Source organism: Mytilus trossulus, chromosome 9 (genome assembly GCF_036588685.1).
Source record: "Mytilus trossulus isolate FHL-02 chromosome 9, PNRI_Mtr1.1.1.hap1, whole genome shotgun sequence".
NCBI classification, from domain to species: domain Eukaryota; kingdom Metazoa; phylum Mollusca; class Bivalvia; order Mytilida; family Mytilidae; genus Mytilus; species Mytilus trossulus.
The window spans coordinates 28,962,328-28,985,854 of record NC_086381.1 but is presented as its reverse complement, the minus strand read 5'-3'; the positions used below and the strand labels follow the sequence as shown (position 1 = coordinate 28,985,854).

The following is a 23,527-nucleotide window of genomic DNA, read 5'->3' as shown; positions in this document are numbered from 1 at the left end:
ACTTTTGGTGGTTTATTTTTTTTAGTTCTGGTATTGTGCGATAAGTCAATTTTTCATGCAGTTTCATGAAATAATGGTTTTATGCATATCAGCCAAGATTGTGCGTGAAATTTAAAAAAAAAAAAAACTCAACACTTCACGTTATGTGAATTCAATTAAAATAAATGAACATGAGTTTGACAGCTAGACAGACAGTGATCCTTTAACAGGTAAAATTTAATTAATCACTTAACAAATTCTAATCTACTGGCATTCAACACCAAATTACTTACTTGATAAATTTGATTGTATATTGTCAATACCTCAACATCGCGAATACGCCATGCGAGGTGTTGGCTATGTTTGAGACGGGGTCAAAGGTTGTTGATTCGAAACAGAGCAAAAAAACAAAAAACAGGTAAAAAACTAAAGTGTAGAATTTTGTGGTTTAAAATTTAATTTGTAAATTCTCAAAAAAAAGAGTATTTCGGTTCAACTGTTAACATATTAGTTCGATACGAAAAAAAGGATTAGTAAACAGGCAGAAATTTAAGTCGTTGAATTAATTATTTTACAATTGTTTCATTATACGAGAGAAAGTTTTAGGCGAATTGTCTTTATTTACAGATAAATGTATGTTAGTTCAGGAAATGATTGATTTTTCTTGCGGCTTCAAATATTTTTTTTATCAATAACTCATACACAAGGAGTCATTTTTTTAACTTTTGACAGCATGAACCGCAGTTAATTAGCAAACACAAACTAAAATCGAACAGTTTACAATTAAATTTTATAGAAGGAAAAGGGGGGGGGGGGGTAAACAAATTTTACTATACGCTCACATACTTCTAAAAAGATTTGCATAAATAAGCTGTCTATAGATAATGTTATATTATTTGAGAAGTTTAGAAAAAAAGAATATATACAGTTTTATTTTCGACATCTACTGCTAAAAAACAACAGTGATTCTTTTCATAAATTTAATACTTCAGTTTCGACTCAAAATTTCTTTTGGAATTGCTAGATGGCAAACTGTTTAGGAGAAGATTGTATCTAAACTTTGTGTTATTATGGTGACATTGGCGACGAGATTCATTTTATTATAGCAAGGGCTTGTACAAACCCTTGATTTATATAGAATGGGCAATATAAATAGACGAAAGTAGGCAACCCATATAATTAAACGGGGATTTGATCTCCAATCCATACGGGCCACATAATTGTACATCGAATAAGATCTATATTTCTAAACGTTTTTAAATGAAATTTTAAACTTCAATCGAAAATTTCCCAACTATGTGAAGATTTTTTAAATTTCTTAACGTCTTCAATTATTACATACGAAATAAAAAATATTTAGCATATTCATATTTTTATAATTTTTTCGAAGGAAACTTTTTCTGGCAAAGTTTACTTCTATGTGTTTATAATCATCACCAGAGACACATTATGTCATCTCCACTCAGTCCTAATGGTTCAAGATCAATTAACCAAACTCACATGATGATTGGTATTGAATATGATCATCGGTCATCCGTGAAGAGGTGACGTATCCAAAATAACGGCGTATACGAATGAATGAATGAACTTTATTCTCACAAAACTACATGTCATAGTTACAGAGAAAATATATATTTACAGTTACATATATGTATATATAAGCATGCACATGTGTGAATAAATAACGTAACTTAACTTGGAGGACTGACTTTCACCTGTATAGTTTTTATAAACTTACATATTTTTTCTAAAATAATAGTATTGTCTGAATTAAATAAACTATTAAATTTGTATGTACTTGGATTTTTACAGCAATATTCAGGTAAAAATTTCTTTCTCTCTAAATCTAAAGATTTACAAGTCATTATATAATGATATTCGTCACCAATTTCGTTTGCGTTGCATAGATGGCAAAGTCTGTCGTTTCGTGACAAGCCTCGCCATCTGCCGGTCTCAATTGGTAAACGATGACTACCACATCTAAATTTGCAGTATACAAATAATAAACTATTAGACAATTTGTTGAGATAATTCTCAAATTTCAAATTATTTTTAAAAATTCTGTAACATAGGCATTTAGGTAAGGTTTCTATCTGTGACAAACATAATTGTGTGAACTGATCTTTAAGCTTTTGCTCCACACTTTTTGATACCCATTTGTCAGCAAAATGCATATTCCAAATATTAGACATTCCACAATTATTAAAAATATTTTTAATATAGATCAACCATTTACTTTCAAAACCATAGTTATTTAAATTTATAAGTAATAATTTATAAAGAACATGAGAAATTTTACACTCTTTACCGTTTATAATTCTGCCCCAAAAATTTATCATACGAACTTTTGCATATAGAAATATACCGATAGATAGATTGATACTTAATTTATTAATTAACGGATCTCGCCATTGAAATTTCATCAAGGGGTTAATTGAAGCAATGATGGACTTTATAAAACTAGATTCAGATTCAATATTTTATTAAAGTCTCACCACACACAATTATATATATTTACACAATTAAACTATGTACATGTACTAATTACGAAAACGTTTGGTGTAAAAATAATCGATATATAAAATGTCTATTCCTGCCTAAAATATATTTGCAGGTTTTGGCATTTTTGTAAATAAAATTAAGGTTAACGTTGGCATCCCAATGCAAAAAACAGCCGATTCAAACTTAAATAACTTCTTTCAAGATGGTTTGATTTTATCAGAGACATATAATACATGTATTATAAGTCTCGATACATGTATTGTATGTCTCTGATTTTATCCAAATTTTTTTTCAAGATTATTAAATGAGTTATCAACCGAATGTATACCCTCAACGCTCACTAAAACGTATATAGATACATTTCCTAAGTGACATTTTATGTCCTGCGTGCACCAGGAGATCCCGAATGGTTTTTAGACGTTCCATTATTTTACATGCATATATTTGAAGTTGTTCTTAATTTTGTTCATAATAGGTATACATATCTTTGAGTATCAGACCAAATGATTTCCCTATTAGGCTAGCAGAGGCGGATTTAGGTTTTTTCCAGCCCCCCCCCCCCCTAATCTTCGGGAAAAAATGGTAGATTAAATAGGAAATCACTGAAGCATGACTGGAAGTTAATGGGTCCCCATTTATCTGGATAAACACTGCATGCTTCTTTCTGGTTATCTTAAGTCCTAGTGTGAAATAAAGCCAATGGGAATTGAGTTTTTTTTTTAAAACACATCTGCATACATGTATACGTTTTCTCAATGGTTGGTTCGTGCAATATTTTGTTTAACGTGGATAATATACTTTATTGCACTCTATTGCTGTTAACAATTTACTTAGTGTACAGCATTGCATTGGTTCGTGCAATATTGAATTTATGTTTTCTAAATGCGCAGTTACTAAAGTTTATATTTGCTGCTTTTCTTCTTTATTTCATATGATTTTTTGAAAAAAAATGTGTGTTAAAATTGGGAATGGACACAGATACATTTAACAAAAGAAATTTTGTGTAATGTCATCAACCTGTATTACACGTAGACAGGATGTTCTCTAGAAAACTATACGTTATACACCCGAGGGTACACGCAGTGGGGGGTAATGGAAAATTACTGAATGTTATAATTACCTGTAATCAGCATTTCAACAAATCAGTTGACTGACCATGTCATTACAGTTCAAAAAGATTTCCTCAAATCAAAATGGATTATTTATTTTATATTTAAAATTTAAAACTTTAAAAAGTACACTTTACATAATTAATTATGAAAAAAAGAATAGAAGAATTTAAAATAGTATTTTAACAAAGATTAAGATATTATTTTACAAAGATCCTAAAAAAATATCCAAACAAACGTTGATTCAAACGTTATGAACCTACGCAGTTTTATATTATAAGACTGACAGTCACACACACAAGTTTGCTTACTCAGTGTATTGGGCCAGGGTGCTGAGTGAGGTGCTGGAACTTGAAATGCATGTATCATTACGTTACAGTTCTGTTAGGATTTGACTGCCATTTTACAGGGACTTTCTATTCTTATTGTTAACAGTTTTATTTAGTATAGACTGTTCCTGATTGAGAATAATATTCTCTGCTCAGTCCAACTGGTGCATACTTAGCATTTGATTCACATATTTCGAATTCGTAGCAGTAAAAACACAAATTAATGTATTTAACAACTTTTTTCTGATTTCAGGAGCACAGTAAGTATTAGTCGTAAATAACTTAGATATTTATGTGGAAGTTTACTCAGTCTGCTGCTCGAGCTCTGCTAATTGATGGTCCAGTATTTCAATTGTATATTCATTCGTGAGGTCGACCTCGTCATTTTTTTTATATTCACGCAAAGCACAGTCGCGTGAAGATTTGGTAATTAAAGTGAAAAATGGGGGGAATAAAATATTTTTAGTAGCATTATTATTAATTCCTCAGGCGACTTTGTGCTCAATTTTAAAAGAGGTTCTCCTGGCTTTGGAAAATCTTATCTGATTCAGGAGCAAATCACCGGTTACACTCCCCTATCACCAGTGATTCCTTGTTTTTAGCTGACACTCTGAAAAAGGTATTGTGTAAGTGTTGACTCTCAATCTGCATGATTAATAACAGATATCGACTCGTTACCCGTACTGCTGCAAAAAACAAATATTCAGTTCACTGATTTAGAAGGAAGGTAAACACGGAAGAAAGTCACAGGATAAAATGACACAGTAAATAAAGTCACAAATTTGATAGGACAAATAGTTCGTCCTATAATATATGACCTCGGGGGCATTATTTTTTATTTCTATTTACTGTTCTGATATATTTATTTTTAATATCAATATGCATCTCGCATTCAGAAAAAATTAAAAAAAATAAAATATCTGTATATATAAATGTATAAAAACCACAGTCACTTGTTTCTGTCAATATGGGGTTTAGGCAGCAACCATTTGATTTTCTGGGGGGGGGGGGCTATGGATTTTTTCTCTGGACAAACTTTTTTCTTCGCCTTAGGTGAAAGACTATCTAAGATTATCTATTTTTTTAGCGACAAGTTGAAAACAACTTTTTATTAACATTTCAAAGTGCCTGTGATAAAAACGTTAAAAATTGAAGAAGAATGCGAAGTCATATCTTATATTACTTTTTCCCTGTTTAATTCATTAAAATGTCTATAGTCGCCGTCACGTAAAATTGGCACCATGATTTTTGTCAAAATATTCTAAAATATCGACCGCGTTTACTCGAGATCATGTTTTTCAATTAGTGGGATAAAAATCCAATCCAAATATAATACTACTGTCCTACCTTTAATTGTGTTTGCACTGTATAATCCTGACCTTCACATTTTTCAAGATTGTTTTCATTGTAAAACCGCCATCTTGGTTTCTATGAGGATCCCTTACTACATAACATTCGTTACTCTCCAGGTAATATCATTGTCATTGATGATACGATTTCCCGCGCTTTTTACATAGAGATGACGCACAGATCCGAGAGACACAAGAAAATTGAGAGCACGTGGACTCCACGGCAACACTTCCGGTAATAACAATGTCGGATTCCACCATACAAAATAATCCTGGATTTTGTGAAGGTCAGGATTATACTGTGCAAACACAATAAAAGGTAGGACAGTAGTATATATTTGGATTGGATTTTTATCCCGCTAATTGAAAAACATGATCTCGAGTAAACGCGGTCGATATTTTAGAAAATTTTGACAAAAATCATGGTGCCAATTTTACGTGACGGCGACTATATGTCTTACCCCCTTGACTACGGTCATAGGGAAATACCCCCAAAATGGTACCCCAAGAGGGAAATTCCAAACACTTTTTTTTAACAATATTTGTTACACTTTTCTTTTTTTTTTTTTAGTGATTGCAGTATAAAAACAATATACATGTATTGTAGTTAAATATGAAATTTATTTGTATTCGTCACAAAACAGGGGAAATGCTTGGTAGAACCTTACTATACAAATCCATGATAAAAAAAAAAGGTGGGATATGACAACTCTCCACAAGTGACCAAATGAAACAGAAATTAACAACTCAATGTCACTGTACAGCCTTCAACAATGAACAAAGCCCATACTGCATAGTCAGCTATAAAAGGTCCAGAAATGACAATGTAAAACAATTCAAACAAGAAAACTAACGTTTATTTATGTACAAAACTTATGATAGATGGAAAAACAGATATGTTACACAAAAACAAACGACAATCACTGAATTATATAGGCTTCTGATTTGGAACAGGTGTAAAGCAAAATTATATCTGGGTGAAATTTGATCCAGAGGAAAAAATGTCACAGTGTTTGTTGTTATTTTTTTTATCCGGAGGAGAATATTTTCCTGGGATATTTTTTCCTTTGCCGTGAAATTCTATCTGAGTAGTTAACTTATTGAATAGTCCTTAGCAAAAACTTATCCTTTACAAACACTATGAAATAATAAAAGTGTATTTGAATTAAACCTCTATTGTAAACTAAAATGTATTATAATGGGATTCATTTCACAAATTATCATTGAAAAAAAATCCTGAAATATTCAAGTAAATATCATTCTTTTAAAAAGAAAATTATCATTAAACCATAGACATGATAGATGGGTATTACATCTATGATTAAACATAAGAAAGAAAACCAGAAATAATTTCAAAAATCGTAATTGTGTAATAATATCATGATTAAATAAGGTAAGCGAAATACATGTAAAAATGAGAACTTTGTTTTCAGATCTCAGTACAATTATAAATTAAAAGGTAAAGGTAGAAATATAGTTGCATTACTACTGTTTAACAGTAATTGAAGAAGTTGATTATGATAATATTTTTTTAACTATATAAATAGTTTTGTCTGGTGAAAAAGATGTAGTTGCATATGGAAATCAGATAAATTATAGCATAACAATATATTGGAACAAAAGCAATTTTAACAGCTGGATAGTATTTACCTGTTAAATTTTATCTGGCTTATTAAAAAATTATGTTGTAAGTCATCTTTTTATATAAATGAATATACAAAAAATAAGATTCAAGGACAAAATTTCACTATGAAATAGATTCAGGAATATTATTATATTAATGTCTTTAAAATATAAATTGCTCATAATTACCTCCCTTTGATAAATTATGCAAATTTGTTCTACCTTTGTGAAACATTTTATAGTTATAGTCAGGTATTTATTGATTGTGAGTATAAACTTACTTACTAGTTAATGGGACTATATTTCACAAGGTTCTGTGAAATATTGTACGGCAAATATATACCGATACATACTATCCGCATAACACAGATAGATTTTCACTCCTCTGGAAAAAATCTACCTGTGAAATACCATGCCTTGAAAAATATTACCGAGACAAATTATCCCCAGGATAAAATATCACAGAGGAAGAAATAAACCGTTACACAGGCACATACATAAACAAATGTGGCAGGGTATAAGGAACTATGAAAATGTTTAGTTTTTGTGGTTTGGTCCTTTTTCCGGATACTGTAAGCAATAATGCTCCTTGATTTAGTGAATGGAATGATTGTAGGATGCACATGTCTGTCTGCCATATTTTATATGACCTTGACCTCATTTTTATGGTTCATTAGTCAATGTAACACTGCATTGTTTTGTCATTTTATCATATGCTTAAAGTAACAGGTACTAGTAGATTATATCTGGTGGATATGTAACAATTTTAAGATGTGAATGTCTGTCTGGCAGATTCATATAACCATGACCACATTGTATGGTTCTTAGGTCAATGCTAAGTTTTCTTGGTTTTGTCATTTTATCAGATATTATAAGCATGGGTCTACTTCATGTTGTATGGAATGACTGCAAGGTGTCATATAAAAATAGGAAGATGTCTGTCTGCCAAGGTTAATTTTACTGTGACCTCATTTTCATAGAATAATGATAATTTTAAACGGCAAGAATAATGATAATTTTAAACGGCAAGAATAATGAGCAATGTCAACTTTATATACAAATGAGGCATAATTTTCAGTTGCTTACTAGTTATGTAATACATGTAGTAGTTATTTTTGTCATTAAAATTAAGATAATCTTTACCCCTTTAGGTGTAGGGCAAGAACATTAAAGATAAAGGGAAACTACAAACAGAAGAAGTTATCAACAAAAATAGATTTACAGAGGACAACAAGTCTAAATGGTAAGTCCACTTTTATTAAAGTTTTTGACCTTGAACAATGATTGAATATTTATTAAAATAAGATGTGTTATGATAAATGAGATTAGAGAAAACTATCCATCAGAGTTCAATTAAGAGGATGTAAGCATTGTACTTAATTATTAGAGGCCAATGATGGCCTGTAAGTAATACAAAAAAACCATACCCTATACATAATATAGTATTCTATAAAAGACAACACTAACACAATTTAAAACAAAGCAACAATTCAAACTTAAATATACCATACAAATTTTTAAAAACAAAAAATTATAAAAAACCAAAATGACATATATGAAACAACATCAACCACTGAACTATGTACAAGCTCCTGATATTAGACAGGCATAATATTTCTGGGTTGATATAAAAATAAGAGGCAGTCTGATATCCAATTAGACTTTTCTCCAATAGGGTTCAAATGACATTTAAGGAGGCTCTTGGGTATATAAAAAAGAAGATGTGGTATGATTGCCAATGAGACAACTATCCACAAAAGACCAAAATGACACAAACATTAACAATTATTGGTGACAGGTCACCGTACGGCCTTCAACAATGAGCAAAGCCCATACCACATATAGTCAGCTATAAAAGGCCTCGATAAGACAATGTAAAACAATCAAGCGAGAAAACTAACGGCCTTATTTATGTAAAAAAAATGAACAAAAAACAAATATGTAACACATAAACAAAATTACAGGCTCCTGACTTGGGACAGGTTTTTTTTTCATAACTTAACTTTATTTATTATATAAATTGTTAATTTATCATATGGTACAAAAATCATTCAGATGACTTTCAAAATGTATATTCCTTTGTATCATTGAAACTCAAAATTATCTCCCTTTGGTGCCAAAATGCCATTTTTCAGCATTAGAATTGTAATATCTTTTTTAACTCATCTGTGACCTTAAGTTTTTATTATCATTTTCAAATAAACCGTTCTTAAACTAAACTATTATAAAATTTAAGCCATTTCCATAATTTAGTTCTTTTTTCATTTCGATATTACCTCTATTTCTCCTATTAGTTGAACAGAAAAAAAAGTACCTTTACAAAAATGTATGCTTCTTTCTAAGGGGCATTGTAATCGTAAATAAATGGTGACCCTATTTTTTTCTTTTCTTTTTCTTTGAAATATTTGATAAAGTTCATTTATAGAAAAATATAGCGAAATCCTATAAAAATGATTTAGACCCGTAAGCCCATTAATTTAACAAAAATTAAACTTATATACAAACTTTATACCCGACAGTGGTTTTAATAACAGCACACAACATTTGAACAAATTGTAGACATTTGTTGCAATGGGGTTATCTTAAAAGTCTGCACCAAGGAACCAAACACAACGGTAATATGTAAATCATAGACACAAAGCACTAAAATAAGAGTCCTAACAATGAATATTCAAATGAAAGTTTATCGAAATGTTCGAAATGTTCGTAAACATGATAAAATAGCTATTTTATTGCTGCTCTTCACTGATAATTTTTGAATTTTGTGTATTTGTAGGTCAGACATCTTGATTTTCATGGTCATCATTCAACAGATCAATACTGAACAGAAAACTTAAAGTTGATATTTTTCTCCATAGTGCGACTTTTTTTATGAATTTGAAATGGAACATGTTTTTCCTTCATTTATAAGAAAGAGGAAATTTCAACATAACGACTAAACAAAAAGATTGAGTCATATCATCACAATCATAGTCTAGATGCACAAGAACTTGATCACGGAAATGCAACAATGTACGGAATTATCAATTGGAAGAAGGACTGAATGAAAAAAATTTTAGTTTGTTGTTGTCCAAATAAACTTGCTTTTCATTTGAATTGCTCCATCCAATAAAGATGTATAGAGAAAGATCTTTGAAGAACAGATTGAAAAAATGTTTTGTCTAAGAATTGCAGGAATATTCTGGTGGATGAAATAGTTTTACTGTTTATTGACTTAATTCTTATGTAGCATGTATAGTGGACTGAATAATTGTACATAGCAAGCAATGAAAAAAGAAAACTACAACTTTAACAGAAAAAGTGTTTGTATTATAAATTTGCAAATATACCCATAATATTATGTATAAGGTATATAATTCAAATTGTTTGCATATTCATGTATTGCAATGAAACTATACATGCTATAACAAAGAAAAGTTCTATTTTTTAAAATAAAATAAAAAGACAAAGATTTCAAAACAACATTTTTTTCATTTATTTAGACATGTCATCATTTTGTTTTACTTAAAGGAATTTACTCTTTGACCGTATATATATTATTATACATTCAAAAATAAGAATAATCTTTATTGTCATACAAACAAATAAAAAACATGTTTGTAACAAAATGAAAAAAATAAATATATATATAAAATATAAAAATACTTGTATACATTTAAAACTTTTTCCTACCAAACAGCATTCATTGTAACATACACATTACTGTATAATTATGTCTATATATTTATAATTTGAATCCCATAGGATTTTATTTTGTCCCATGGGATATTAAAAATCCCATGGGATAAATATAATCCCATGGGATTTTTTTTGTCCCATGGGACAAGAAATATCCCATGGGACAACAATTATCCCATGGGACCAAAAAAAATCCCATGGGATTTAACCAAAATCCCATGGGATAATGGTAAATCCCATGGGATTTTGCCCTGTCCCATGGGATATTGAAAATCCCATGTATTTATAAATCAAATAGCAAAATAAATATAATAGAAACAGTAGAAAACCAATGAAATTATTGAATCCCATGTAATTCCGCACATTTTGGTTATATACATGATACTGTAGCTCTTGTTTGAGGCGGCGGCGGATTTGCAAATGAGTGTTTTGCAAATTAAAAGTGTCCAGTGTTATAAGATCAGGCAAATATATCATGTATCATCATAATTTTAAATTTGAGGAACTGTCAAAACTTGAAATTGAATTTACAAGTTAAGATATATAATCTTGTTTTTATTATTATTATTTTTATATAAAATGGTTTAAAATATGGTAATATCATAAGAAGACTTTATTCAAATGGAATAATACGTGTTTCTCGTTTCTCGTTTTGTTTATATAGATTAGACCGTTGGTTTTCCCGTTTGAATGGTTTTACACTTAGTCTAGTAATTTTAGGGCCCTTTATAGCTTGTTGTTCGGTGTGAGCCAAGGCTCCGTGTTGAAGGCCGTACTTTAACCTATAATGGTTTAATTTTTAAATTGTTATTTGGATGGAGAGTTGTCTCATTGGCACTCACACCACATCTTCCTATATCTATGGAACACTTTCACGGATTCATTTTTCATTGTGTTCATGGTTGCCTATCAATGACACCGTTTTTAATGTATGTCTAAAAGATTATTATCCGAAAAAATAATTCACAATAGTATGTTGTTAACTAGGTTGGTCCCCTCCGTACAACATTCAGTATGCCTTCGGAATATACAAAAAGTAAGAATTTCAATAACGACCGGGAAACAGACTAGTTGTTAACCTTCTATGATTATTAAAGAATGACGGATGTTTTTTTTCTCAGTACGTCTAAACACTGCTAAGGAGTCCTTAGTGCACAAAGGCCTTGACTATGCTACTAAGGACTAGAAGGAGTGTTGTTATATGTATTATTTTGATATATCATGTTAGAGAATGATATTTAATGCACAAATTTCAAATTTTACAAAAAAATAATCGTAAATAAACGAAATATTCAACATTGTTTAGACACGTGCCGGTTTTTCTTTAATATGCCGAAAATCAATGAACTGATTAACACGTGCCAAATAACATAGCAACTGATTAAACAATCACGATCTTTTTATTTTAAGTAATTTAAAACAATTGTAACTTAAATATTTATGCTTCAAATATTTATAATTAAATGTGTTGTTCTTATTTAAAATGATAAAAAGGACAAATAATTTTGCTGTTCTTTTATTTCTTTCCCAACAAAATTGTTTGTCATATGAGCTCGACTTTGATGTGCGCTAACTTATAAGTAAGAGTGTAGTCAGCTTGTTAAAATGTTTATGTAAGATATACGAAGACAAAAGAAATATATATATTTATAAGTGTTTTGTTTTTATTTTAATTCCGACAAAGATGCGTGCATATACAAATGGTTTCAATAAAAACCGTCAATTCCGAAACAGCTATATATGTTAAGTTTCATGAAATGGATAAGCGGTTCTCAAGTTACAGTGCGACATGTGGACGCCCGGCGGACGGACGTACGCCGTACATTTGTATACTATAATACTTCCCGTCAAAATGTTGACGGGCGTATAAAAAAAACGCAGTGCGCCCGCATGTCAGAAGGAAATCTGATTTGTATAATTTTTGTCGAGTCTTCGACTTTAGTTGAAAAAGCGTTATTGAAAACCAAGAAAGAAAATAAATCCCGTGAAGACGAATTTCTTCCTTTGTTCGAGAACAAACTTATTGAAATAGAAATCTGTGATTTTAATATGTCCATAACTTCGGTGAACCAATGCAATTTAAATATCGACCTGTATTTAATTCAAAATGGTTCTCTTTTTCTTCTTTTGGTATACAATAGTCCATCGATATTCCATGATAACATACTGTTGTCATGCGAGGACTAGTCTATTTACAAAACTTTTAACCCAAATTAAACATTATGTATGTTTTATTCTTATATTTTCAATGTAAAAATGCCGGTATATAATTTTAAATTGCAACTATCTATAGTTCGGTAACTTTCTATCCAGGCGTATAAAGAATTGTCGACAAGTGCGTATATTTTTGTTTAATCAATATTTCTTGTGTGTTTCAAACTGTCCTTCACTTTTAACAACGATACGAGTACTTACATTTTCCCATATTTACCCTTGGAAAAAAATGTGTAAACAGATTTTTATTTTATCAAATCTTTTTTTTTTTTTTTTTTTTAATTATTTAGATTTTTATTTAGTAATATTGACCTGTATATTACTATCGGACACGCAAGAAGACAGAGATGTATATTATACACCCGACAGGAAATCGCTTGAATACCTGGACGTGTCACCTCACCTTTGGGAGTAATAGCTTTAGCCAGGCAGGTGATCAGACAAGGGAAGGTCCGAATTTATTGAAATAAGTTTATTACATAAAAGAATTATGAACAAATTAGATTTTTGAAAACAATTTTCACGGAACACTTATTTATAGATATAGGAAGATGTGGTGTGAGTGCCAATGAGTCAACTCTCCATCCAAATAACAATTTAAAAAGTAAACCATTATAGGTTAAAGCAGTACGTCTAAACACTGCTAAGAACTCCTTAGTGCACTAAGGACTATACAATGCCACTCAGGACTAGAAGGAATGCTGTTGTGTGTATTATTTTTACATATTATGTTAGAGATTGATATTTAATGCATAGATTTCAAATTTTATAGAAAAACAATCATTAATAAACAAGATATTTAAAAAAAAGTACGGCCTTCAACACGGAGCCTTGGCTCACATGCAACGAACAACAAGCTATAAAGGGCCCCAAAATTACTAGTGTAAAACCATTCAAACGGGAAAACCAACAAAGATCAATTGTGACTTTAAACTATGACTTTTTAACCAATTCCCATATCAATTCAATTCAATTCTTTTATTACTTTGAGCAAATGATGCTCATCAGTACAAATATAATATATATGCAAATACAATATATCATAAATAAATACACAAAACATACATATAAACAGTTAAAAACGACATGCAGATCTTGGTTACTTACAAAACATTTTCCGTATCAAATTAGTAAGTCGGATAATACAACCGTTCGATTGACAAGCTATCCACTCGCAATACACTAGTTCAGGGAAACAATGCGCATGTGCAAGATCGATCGTGATTTTGCGTTATCGACTAATTAGATACGAGATTTGATAAACTGGGGGCATTATCAGTTTATTGATTTATCTGATGGGCATCGTTATTACTATAGTCAGATCAATGAATTTTCATACATGCTATGGCAAACTAAAACATATACAATATATGACAAAAATAAATTAATTAATTAATAATAATATCTTACTTGTGGCCAAGAACAGTAGAATAAATATAAAATTCTATACGTTGGACATGATAAAACAAAATGATATTTGTCCTCCAAAACATTTATATTGCAACATATTATATTTTCTCTTTGAGTATTCAGATAACGACCAACTTCAACATTTAATCTAAGTGTGCCGCTACGCAAATACTGGTTTACATGTATATATCGTTTGTGAATACAAAAATTACCTTCACGCAAAAATGGACAGATTCATGCTGTGATGTTCACTTAGCAGATTGTCTTTATATTCAAGAAGGTACTGATCTTGGGTCATAAAAATAAAAGTCAATCAACACCTAGGCCATATGGTATGATAAAGTGTTACCTTAAACTATTAATCTCACCATGCGACAGTTAGACACAATTAATATACCCTTAAAAATCATAATCATGTTCTGACAGTTAGGTACCATTAACATACATGTATATATTCGAAATGCTAGCCCTGATTACATGCGTGTATTAAATTTACGTAAGTTTTTTGTGCTTAATTCAAATGCATCGGACATTGACAATTTTTTAAAGGATGGGTATATGCATGGGTCGTGCAGCATTTTATTTTGATATATTGTGAAACATACATGATATTGTATACAGAATATCTAGTTAATTTCAATGAGATTTATTAAGATTTTAAACAGAAAAAAGACACTTTTTGTTGTTGTACCTTCAGAAAGTAAATTAATTTTCACACATATATATATACATATATAGTTTGGCATTTGATTACATACATTAAATGAACAGTTCTGTCGTATATTTGTTTTTGTGTCAGAAAATTCACGTTAGTAGGTAGAAAAATGATACTAAATGCGAAAAAAATAATGTTATATTACAGTTGCTATTCCCCCTTTTTGGACAAAAAAAAACCAATTGTTGTCATTTTGTCGATAGCAATGAGGTCTTTAAGATTTAAGAGTGAAATATCTGCTTACTTGGATCTTTTGGCATACATGATCCTTCTTTTTGACAAGTTTCGCGAAAGCGATACTAAGCGATCCTAGATTCCGCCGATTACTTCAGCATTTAGGTTCAGACTTTGGTTAAAGTTTTGTTTTACATCAAAATCGTTGTCAAACATAATGGAATTTCGGGATTTTTGGGTAGAAGCTTCTTTATGTCCAAAATACAGTATATATGCAGGGCAAAATTTTGCAAATATTTATTTACATTTTCCGTATTTTACTACAAGATGGACTTCGTTTTTCCTAAACAGTTAATTTCATGTTTTGTATGAGGTTAAAGATTTTCATACATTCATCAATAATCGTTTTGTTTAAACGTCCAGTTGCAAGTTAAATGCATATCCATGCAGGTCAAGATCATGATAATGATATATGAATATTGAAACTATTTTGTTCTACATTGCGATGGACTGTACTCGTTTTGTTCAAAATGCAACAGCCAGAGTAAAGGCATTGTATAAATCAAGTGAGTGCGGCTTTTTGGCTAAGAGTTTCATTCCATATGACGACCTATAGCTGTTTGATTTTATGGGAACTTATATTTCATGGTTTGAACAAGGAACGTATAAACTGTTCCAAGTTTTAGCGATCAGATTATTTATACAATATTGAAAGCATAACATTTATAAACCCATGGTTATTTTTTATTGAATACATCGCATAATATCATTCATTGCGACTATGTGTGATGACCAGCATCAACATTTTAAAAAGCTCCGGTTTAGATTGCTTATTTATATTTTCCCGACAAAAGCTAAACAGAATAAATAATATAGTGTCACCAGTGTATGATATACTGTTTTGTCAATTAATGCCATTACACCAGCATGTTTCTGGAAATTATTCTCAATCGCCAAAAATGATATTCTGCACATAAACTTCCTCAAAGTTCTAAACAGCCTCCAGTGACTTGAAGGATCTCATTCCTTCTTTAGAGGTCCTTCTTTGTCAAATTTTTCGTTTTTGGTTAATTGCAAGCCGTAATTTCAAATTTCTTATCCAATTTTCTCCCGTTATTTTCAAACACTATGGTTCGAAATTTTTCACAATTTTTTTGTTTTACTTTTTTTAATATAAACATAAACAAACAAAAAACAGATGACACTCAACGACTTCACAGGTAAACGGAAAAGCGGGGGGCGTCCTAATAAACGCCTATTAAACATCGAATATTGATGTGTACCATATATGACCGTTTGCCCCCAGTTGATCCAAATCTCGCATATTCTCGTATGAATTTTAATTAAACGCTTGACCCACTCAGAATTCTAGGTCGCGAACAAGCTTTCCCTGAACTAGTGTATTACGACTACATTAGGTTACTGTTTTGGTCTTTAGTTGTTCATAGACATATCGTGGCTAAAAACGGAAAAGATAGTCAAAGATCATGGTCAAATTGGCGGCACGCAGAGAATCGATACTCTAATTTCAAAATTGATGGTGATCTCTTGTCTAGTAGAATAAAATTTAATATCAATGAATATGAGCATTTTTATACAGAATGAACATAGTATCAATTATTTTTTTTGCGGAGTTTCGCTTTAAGCTAATGGTTAAATCTCGAAAAAAATGCATCTTTTCCCAATATTTCACAGTTTGACGTCGCGCAAAATAACATGTACGGCAGCAATTTTAAATGTGTCAAAAAGAACGAATTCTTCAATTATTAAGTAAGAAAATTTCTGTCAAAAAATATTATATAGGAAATTTTTATTATGGTCATATAATATGTGATAAGACTGTTATTAAAATACTAATTCAATGTCATGCAATAAGCTTAAGGTTTTTAGAAGAAAGAGTTTAATGTCTGCTTTTTTAATTTTAATTCTGCGAATTGTTTTTGTCTGTAAAAACACCAAACAGAGAGATAAAGAAAATCACAACTAATTGAATAAAATGGAGGATTGAAATGGAGAATGTGTCAAAGAGACAACAATCCGACCAAAGAGCAGAAAATGGTGCGTCTAAACACGACTAAGGACTCCTAGGTGCACTAATGAGTTATAATATGGTACCGAGGACCACTAAAAGGGGTGCTGTACAATGTAAACACATTTCTTATCTGGATAGATATTGTTATTTAATGCATATTTATTCAAATTGAATCAATAAACGATCACAAAGGATAATAGAACAATGACTGAGCCGGTTTTCGTTAATTTTTCCGAAAATCACTGGACTATAAGACACGTGTCAAATTACATATAACTGATCACACTATTACCTTAAAATATGAAAAAATAATTATTTGGATAAGAAAATTACCCTGACATTTAGACATATTTACCATAAAATATATTTTAAATTTTTAAAATATCATTTAATATGCATCGGTTTATGATTAAATGAAAAAATATAGAAAATTGTTAAGCTGTTTTTTATTTCAGGAAGGAAAATTATGTTTGCATCGAAATAATTAGTCCCTCCCCTATAAATAATAATTAACCCCAAGTGGGGGCTTAAATTTGGACACCGATCGCGAGGCCTGACTGCCACAAACAACAGATTACGAACAGCAAACAGTGGATACACCAATTGATATGTATGAAATACAACGACGGACACAAAATATTGCAATGAAAAATTTCAACTACCATTAAGATCGATCTTTCAAATCTCCTTATCAAATTAGTCCTGCATTTAAAAAAAAACATGGGATATCTATTACCGTTTGGTTTCAAATTTGAATTGAAAATTGCATTTTCCCAAAGAGTTTTAGGTAAAACCCCGAGAATCTCACCTCCTAGAAATTTGAAGTGTTAGGATGTTTGGAAATATGTATGAATTTTCTTAAATACTTGAAATTGTATATGGAATAAATACAAATTCAATAAGTTTACTGTACAAACAAACCACAGACACCAATTGTGTCAGTTTATTCCCGATTGTCCCACTTTTTAAAATTTTAGAGTTCTGATTGTCCCACATGAAAAGTTCTGATGGTGTGTTCCCATTTCGCCTTAGCTGTGAATTCCAGGTAAAAAAGGTATAAAATATACTAAGGCCAGATGGGGAGAGATCCGTTTGCGCCAAAAATGCGTCCTTATGCGCCACAACTTTTTTTCTCCAATGCTACGTTTGCGCCACCCGTTTTAAAAATTACATGGTATCATTTGCGCCAAAAATAAAATATACGATTGCGCCAATTTAAAGAAAAAATGACTTTCTTGTCTTTTGGCATACCCTGTATTAAATCTTCAACAAAGCAATCACCTACTTCATCTGGGTTTAGAAAAGTCCAAGATTTGGTATTTTCCGACCCCATGTCTGGCCAAGGTGAAAACGACATTCCTTGATGATAATTCCTGGGGAAAACTCTCTAACAACAACGTGCATTCTCTCCTCAAAATCTACATGCATAGAGGTAAAATTTATTTGACGATTAAATCTTTCACAACATTCCTTAAGCAAAGAAAACATTTCTTCTATAATTGCTACTGTTGTTGGTGCAGGTGAGTATAAATAATAGGATTACTTTTAAACTAAAGGTATGCATATACAAGGGGTACAATCAAAATCACGTGATGGATATACACACACCGGAAGTTACAGTAGAACTCGCCGCTTGAAAGGTTAGTAGTTGCATTTTCTTGTTTATATCAATTAAATTTTGATTAATAAGTTGGCACACCGAATGTTGGATAGTATGTAGTTTTAAAATACACAATTGTTTTTGCTAGAAAGCGTTCAGTTATTGCAAACACTTCGACACAGTTCCAAATTTTCGACGAATTTTTGTGTCGAAGTGTTAGCATTAACTGCACGATTTCCAGCAAGGATAATTGTGTATTTCAAAACTAGATAGTATCCGACATTCGGTGTACTACCTTATTTATTAAATTTTATTGATAAAAACAAGTAAATACGACTACTTACCTTTCAAGCGGTCTGCTCGACTATTACTTCCGGTGTGTGTATATCCATCACGTGATTTTGATTGTACCCCTTGTATATGCATACCTTTAGTTTAAAAGTAATCCTATTATTTATACTCACCTGCACCAACAACAGTAGCAATTATTTAATGAATCAAAATTTATAAGACAAAAATAATACTAAATATATATTAATCTTTAATAAGTACTATCAATATGTGTTCAGGTAAATTGGCGCAAATGAGTTCCGAAAACTGGCGCAATTGATACATTTGAGAAAAAATATATTGGCGCAAATGATACCCCTGAAAATCAGTAATTGGCGCAAAAGGAGTGCTGCCGCCAGATGGGAATTGAACTAAGGCGAAATGTGAATTTAGATAAAAATATTAAATAAACAAATTAAACCTTTGTGTTTTTATAGCAATTTGAACAACAAGTAGTTAGGGATTTGTTTCTCTTTAATTATTTTTTTAAATAAATTAAGTGATTTCAAAAGTTGTGAAATCAGGAAAAATCTACAAGAAAATAAATGTAGTTGGAAAGTTGCTTCTCTTGAAATATTGTTTGCATTTTTTTTTAATTCATGCAGTTAGAAAAATCAAAATAATTTAATTATCCTTCACATTATGCAACACAAAAAGTTTAATAGAAAGCAAAAAATATATTTTCCCACAGACTTTTTTAATTACATAACATAAACTTTAATAAAAAAAATTATTAAAAAATCTCCAAAACTGTGCTAATTATATATCACAAATAAATTATCGGTTGTTGAATAACCCTTTCTAAAACCACATTGGTTTTCGTTTAAAATCATGAATTCTTCAGATAAAAGATTTAGTCTCTCGCTTAAAATTGCGGTGAAAAGTTTCCCCATACAACTCAAAATGGTAATTGGTCTAAAATGTTTGGGGTCCAACTTGTTACCTTTATTTTTATAAACAGGCTTAATGTAACCAACTAGCCAACTGTCAGGTATAATACCAGTGCGAAATATAACGTTAAATATTTTTTTCGTAAAATTCAATGAATAAACTAGCTGTAGACTTGATATATTCATTTATTATAGGATCATCCCCAAATGCTTTATCATTTTTTAGGTTGTTGATGCTCTTAAGAATTTCGTCTTTAGAAATTCTTCTGTTTAGATCTTCATTAGGCCTATCGACATCATTCCGGTTTACAGTTGGAATATTTGTATTTTCCTCAATTTCTGGGGCGGCGTTCAGATTTTTGAAAAATCGAATAATTTGTTGATAGGGATGTCAGGTTGGGCTCTCTTTTTTCTACTGTTAAGTAATTTCCAATACTCTTTTGAGTTATTGGATCTCAATGTGTTTATTTTTTTTTGCCATTTTCTTTCTTTGAGCAATAATTGCTTTATCTTAAGTTTTTTGTATTGTTCCTCCGAAGAGTTTGCGATAATTTTCAAATGTGTATATCAGTCCCTTTTACTTGCATGATAATTGTCTTTATTTATTCATTAAAATATGAAATGTTCATATCCAATTTGTCATTCTAATAAGACTTTATTTCCAAAATATAACACATAAGTAAAAAAAAAAACACTTTCAGGGGGAAAAAAAGAGCAACTATAAAAAGTGGGACACCAAAAATGAAAAAAAAAATATATCATTCCTTTAAAAAGTATTTAATGGTAGAATTTGACATCAAAATAACAAATATCAACTAATTGCAATACAAACAAAACATAACTTAATTTTATTGTTTACAGAAGCTCCCATTTCGCCTTAGTTAATTTGTGTGTACATGAAAATTTGTACTAAGGCAAACAGGCGAGGCAAACTGGGATTAATTTTATAAATAAATTTTGACAGCTAAGGCGAAATGAGAATAAGCCGTTCTGATTGTCCCACATTATTTTTTTATGTGAAATGTTCTTAAATAAACAGATGGCTTTGTGTTTATTTTGTTAAAATAACAAGAATTAATTATGAACTTTAATATAGTATTATTTTTGGGTTATATCCATTTTATTAAGTATAAGATATGATTTTTTTTTTAAATTATGAAATTAATGCACTTTTCATTAAATAATATAACATGTTGTATCTAAAAACATATCTAAAATGTTACTTTTAATTATAAAACATATACAAATAACAACATTTATATAATATATCAGTTATATTGTTTAATTCATTTTACTGAGAGAAACATTTGATTAATTGATTATTCAGTGGTAACCCGTTGTTTAAACGTCCAGTGGCAAAAGTTTCATGCATATTCAGGACGAAAAGAGGTTTCAGAAGTATATAATGTAGTATTTGGTATAACAAATGTTTAAATTTTCTATTTATTTGGTAAATGTCATTTTCTTAGCTAGTTCTAATTAATTTGTACGAATAAAATAGGGTTTCGCGGAACACAATGTCTCGCCTTCGTTTGCCGTAAACTTGAACTCTATGGCTGAACTTTAATCAAGACACTATATTTTGATTCTTAGGAGCTTCTGTCTAAGTTCAGAAATATTTCTGGTGCCTATAAAATAGCCGACTTTAATTTAGTTATTTGAATCTGAGCTGGCAAAATAGAATATTATCTATTATCCTGGTATCGGCAAAACAGCCACAAGTATTGCCTTTAATTATAATGCATATCAATTTTAAATACTATTCTGAATATCATAGCTTTGAGAATCGTGTAAAAAGCGTTCGTTGTTCATTCCTCAATGAATCATTCAAAGTGTGTGTATCGTGCGTGTATCGTGCGTGTATCGTGTATTTATCATTCATCGTGCATCGTGCGTGTATCGTGCGTTCATCATTCATCATTCATTTTGCGTTAATCCTTCGTGTAACGCTCAACGCTCATCGTGCGTGTATCATGTTTCGTGCGTGTACCATGCGTGTATCGTGCATTCACCGTGCGTGTATCGTGCGTGCGTGTATCGTGCGTGTGGTCAGTTTGAATTTTAGAAGGTCTGTAGCATAGAAAAGAATTTTTGGACGATCAGTGCATTTGAATGGGAGCATATAGTTGGACCCCCTATTTACTCTGGTTGGGACCCCCCCTTTTTTTTAAAATGGGTGGATCCGCCCCTGCCAACAGAGACCAAATGACTTATAGATATTAAATTGGTCCGCAATTATATCTATAGCTTCGTACTGTTAGTGTAGAGATAAGTGAACACAACAGGGATCCAGTTTTTATAGATGTTAGTTGTTATAGGTCACCATCTCGAAATCCTACGCACGTTTGAGTTGAAATCTCGCGGTAATTAACTATATTATAGAACGTGACAGGGGTACATCAAAATGATATACAATTAATATTCATTAACTGTATATATTCCGAAGGAATATTTTAATAGTTTAATTATACAGAGAATGACATAAATCTAAAATAATAAGATTTGGTATGATTGCAAAAGAGACAACTATCCACAAGAGTTAATAACAGATGAAAGCAACCATAAGTCACCATACAGAAAATCCATACCGAATAGTAAGCTCTAAAAAGGTTCCGACACAAAACGATTCAAACCAGATAATAAGTCATCCTGTTGCTGTAAAGACTTCATAACAGTTGTGTTTATGAATTAATGGTTCAAAGAAAGTATCAATCTTTCAATTGCTTTCTTTTGCTTACTGCACTGCATTGCTGTGTGTACAACTTTATTTTTCGCGAAAAGAGGAATATTTTGTTAAAAAAAGAACAATCTAAACATCAGAGATAGATACATTTAATTTCAGTTCTGTTCCAGTATCTTTTCGCAGTTTTTCTTTAATGTTTTTTCTCTTTTTTTCTTATATGCAAGGTGTTATTCAATAAACTCCCTGTTTTGAATATTTCTGTTTTTGTTGTCTATAAAACTGATGTTTTTATGAAATGCGAGAGACATATTTTATGAAATATGAAGCGAAATGTTAATTATCTTCATTAGAGTTGTATACGTAGCACGCAATAAATAATTTCCTGTCTCGCATACAATTTGGTCTATGGTCCATTTTATTTTCCACTAAACTATTCTTAACATTTAATAATAGTTTTGCCAAGTTCTTTTTCAATAATTTTGATAACCAAATGCATATAAAGTGCTGTGTGCTAACAAATCTTGATTTAAACAACAAGTGCTTATATGACTATATCTTTTATTTCGAGTCTGTTTCACCATTAGAAAAAGACGATAGATCGTTGATGATACTTGCTTGTCATGCAATTTGTCCCGAATATTAAAAAACAATCTGTTAATTGGTCTTTGATAAAAGAAACCCGTCATTTGACAATTCTGAGAGCACCCTTTCCGCTTTATTATTGATAAATTATTATGGTTTAGATTTCGACGTCTTCATAGTACATACATAGATATAGGAAGATGTGGTATGAGTGCCAATGAGACAACTCTCCATCCAAATAACAATTTAAAAATTAAACCATTATAGGTTAAAGTACGGCCTTCAACACGGAGCCTTAGCTCACACCGAACAACAAGCTATAAAGGGC

The 23,527-nt window shown here is 30.8% G+C and overlaps 1 long non-coding RNA gene across 1 annotated transcript; it reads left to right on the top strand.

Annotated features, from left to right (window-relative positions):
- The first annotated feature begins 4,270 nt into the window (after window positions 1-4,270).
- On the top strand, window positions 4,271-10,416 carry LOC134685511 (uncharacterized). The gene is made up of 3 exons (XR_010101302.1): window positions 4,271-4,545; window positions 8,043-8,134; window positions 9,668-10,416. It is a non-coding gene; the product is annotated as an uncharacterized LOC134685511 (long non-coding RNA).
- The last annotated feature ends 13,111 nt before the right edge of the window (window positions 10,417-23,527 follow it).